This window comes from Chlorocebus sabaeus, chromosome 9 (assembly GCF_047675955.1).
Source record: "Chlorocebus sabaeus isolate Y175 chromosome 9, mChlSab1.0.hap1, whole genome shotgun sequence".
Classification (NCBI taxonomy): domain Eukaryota; kingdom Metazoa; phylum Chordata; class Mammalia; order Primates; family Cercopithecidae; genus Chlorocebus; species Chlorocebus sabaeus.
The window spans coordinates 49,439,407-49,443,013 of NC_132912.1; the positions used below are offsets into that span (position 1 = coordinate 49,439,407).

A 3,607-nucleotide genomic window follows, 5' to 3' on the forward strand; every position below is an offset into this window, starting at 1 on the left:
CTGAGATGTTTACTATTTTAAAAAAAGAAATATTAGAGAGGATGCAGTTGATAGCAAACAGCTTAAAAGCAGAGTGACCCCAGATACTAACTCAAAGCCACATGAAAAAACAAAAAGCTCTGGCAAAGATATTTATTTATGTTTTCATTAATTTATTTATTGAGGGTTATGCTGTTTTATTGTTGTTGTTGTTTACTGTTTTGTTTTTGCTTTTTCAATTTTTATTTTAGATTCAGAGGGCATTTATGCAAGTTTGTTACCTGAGTATATTACATGATGCTGAGGTTTGGGGTATGAACGATCCCATTACCCAGATACTGAGAATAGTACTCAACAGTTTTTCAACACTTTCTCCCTTCCCTCCCTCACCACCCCAATAGTCCCCAGTGTCTATTGTTGCCATCTTTATGTCCATGAGTACCCGGTGTTTATCTCCCACTTTTGAGTGAGAATATGTAGTATTTGATTTTTCTGTTCCTGTATTAATTTGCCTAGGATAATGGCCTCTAGCCAAATCCATGTTGCTGCAAATGACATGATTTTCTTCATTTTTATGACTGCATAGAATTCCATGGTGTATATGTACCACATTTTCTTTATTCAATTCACTGTTGGTGGGCACCTAGGTCAATTCCATGACTTTGCTGTTGTGAATAGTACTGCCATGGACATGTGAGTGCATGTGTCTTTTTGGTAGAATAAATTGTTCTGTTTTGGACATATACCCAGTAATGGGGTTGCTGGGCAAAATGGCAGTTCTGTTTTAAGTTCTTTGAGAAGTCTCCAAACTGCTTTCTACAGAGGTTCAACTAATTGACATTTCCACCATCATGCATAAGCATTCCCTTTTCTCCTCAGCCCCACCAACATCTATTGCTTTCTGACTTTTTAATAATAGCCATTCTGACGTGTGAGATGGTAGTCCATTGGGGTTTCCTTTTTCTTTTTAGACAGTCTCACTCTGTCACCCAGGCTGTGGCACAATGTTGGCTCACTGCAACCTCCGCCTCCTGAGTTCAAGTGATTCTCCTACCTCAGCCTCCTGAGTAGCTGGGATTACAAGCACCTGCCAACACACCCAGTTAATTTTGGTATTTTTAGTAGAGACAGGGTTTGGCCATGTTGGCGAGGCTGGTCTCTAACTCCTGACCTCAGGTGATCCACCTGCCTCGGGTTCCCAAAGTGCTGGGATTGTAGGCATTAGCCACCATGGCTGGCCTCAATGACTTTTTGACTGGCATTTCTCTGATGATTAGTAATGATGATCTTTTTTTCATATGTTTGTTGGCCACTTGTATGTCTTCTTTTGAGACGTATCTGTTCATATCTTTTGCCCATTTTTCAATAGGATTATTTGTTTTTTCCTTGTCTAGCTGTTTAAGTTCCTTATAGATTCTGGATATTAGTCCTTTGTTTGGTGCATAATTTGTGAATATTTTATCTCATTCTGTAGGTTGTCTATTTAATCTGTTGATAGTGTCTTTTCTTGTACAGAAGTTGTTCAGTTTAATTAGGTCTCATTTGTCAATTTCTGTTTTTGTTGTAATTGCTTTTGAGGACTTAATCATAAATTCTTTCCCAAGGCCCATGTCCAGAATGGTGGTTTCTGAGGTTTTACTCTAGGATTCTTTTACTTCAAGATCTTATATTTAAATCTTTAATCCATCTTGAGTTAATTTTGGTATGTAGCAAAAGATAGGTATCTTGTTTTATTTTTCTGCATATGGCTAGCCAGCTATCCCAGGACCACTAGTTCAATAGGGAGTCCTTTCCCCTTTGCTTACTTTTGGTAACTTTGTCAAAGATTAGATGGCTGTAGGTGTGCAGATTTACTTCTCAGCTCTCTATTCTGTTCAATTGGTCTAGGTGTCTGTTTTTGTACCAGCACCATGCTGCTTTGGTTACTGTAGCCTTATTAGTATAGTTTGAAGCCAGGTAATTTGATGCCTCTGGCTTTGTTCTTTTTGCTTAGGATTGCTTTCGGGCTGTTTGTTGTTGTTGTTCCACATGAATTTTAGAATAGTTTTTTCCAATTCTATAAAAACATGACATTGGTAGTTTGGTAAGAATAGCATTGAATCTATAGATAGATTGCTTTGGGCAGTATGGCCATTTTAATGATATTGATTCTTGCAACCCCTGAGCATGGAATGTTTTTCCAGTTATTTGTGTCCTCTCTGATTTCTTTTAGCAGCATTTTATAGTTCTCCCTGTAGAGATCGTTCACCTCCTTGGTGAGCTGTATTCCTAGGTATTTTTATTTTTTGTGGCTATCGTAAATGGGATTGCAGTCTTGATTTGGTTCTCAGCCTGAATGTTATTGGTTTATAGAAATACTACTAATTTTGCACATTCATTTTGTATCCTGAAACTTCACTGAAGTCATTTATTTATTCCAGGAGGCTTTGTCGGAGTCTTTAGGCTTTTCTATGCATAGAATCATATCATCCACAAAGAGAGAGAGTTTTGTTTCTTCTTTTCCTATCTGGATGCCTTTTATTTATTTCTCTTGCCTGATCGCTGTGGATAGCACTTCCAGTACTATGTTGAAGAGGAATGGGAAGAGAGGGCACCCTTGTCTTTTTTTTTTTTTTTTTTTTTTTTTTTTTGACAGGAAGTAGAATTTGTTGGTGAGTATTAAGTGGGGGCAGCATATTGGAAGCCCTCATGAGTGCAGGGCCCTCCATTTGTCCAGAGGACCACGATTGGGGATGTACTTGACCCCACAGCCATCTGGGATGAGCTGCTTTTCAGCCACCATATCTTCAAGTTCATCAGCATTGAACTTGGTGAAGCCCCACTTCTTTGAGATGTGGATCTTCTGGCGGCCAGGAAACTTGAACTTGGCCCTGCATAGGGCCTCAATCACATGCTCCTTGTTCTGCAGCTTGGTGCGGATGGACATGATAACTTGGCCAATGTGAACCCTGGCCACGGTGCCCTGGGGCTTTCCAAAAGCACCTCGCATGCCCGTTTGGAGCCTGTCAGCCCCAGCACAGGACAACATCTTGTTGATGCGGATGACGTGGAAGGGGTGGAGCCGCACCTGGATATGGAAGCCATCCTTGCCACAACTTTTTACCATGTACTACTTGTTGGCACAAATTCGGGCAGCCTCCAGGGCTTCAGAGGACAGCTGCTCATATTCATCTGACACCATGTGGCCACAGAGCGGAAACTCATCCACCTTTGCCTTCTTCCGCCCCAGGTCAAAGATGCGAATCTTGGCATCACGGACACCTCGGCAGAAGCGAGACTTTGGGTACGGCTTGTTCTTACAATACCGGTAACAACGGGCGGGGCGGCGGCCCATGGCGACACCAGGATCTTCAGTGGCGCACCGAAGGGAAAGAGCCACCCTTGTCTTATTCCTGTTCTGAAAGGGAATGCTTCCAGTTTTTGTGTGTTCAGTATGATGTAATTATTTGTCTGTAATTAGACAGTAGAAATGCATTTTTCTTTTTTCTTAACTCATTTTAAAAACAATTATATAAAATAACATGTATACAATATACTATTGGCCCTGTAATATATACAATTCTATAATACATATATGCAATATATTTAATTTTAATATATGGGTGGTATGTTTGCTAATAATAGCACC

The 3,607-nt window shown here is 40.3% G+C and overlaps 1 pseudogene; it reads right to left on the reverse strand.

Annotated features, from left to right (window-relative positions):
• Positions 1-2,578: 2,578 nt before the first annotated feature.
• LOC103215811 (large ribosomal subunit protein uL16-like) lies at positions 2,579-3,348 on the reverse strand (annotated as a pseudogene).
• Positions 3,349-3,607: the final 259 nt, after the last annotated feature.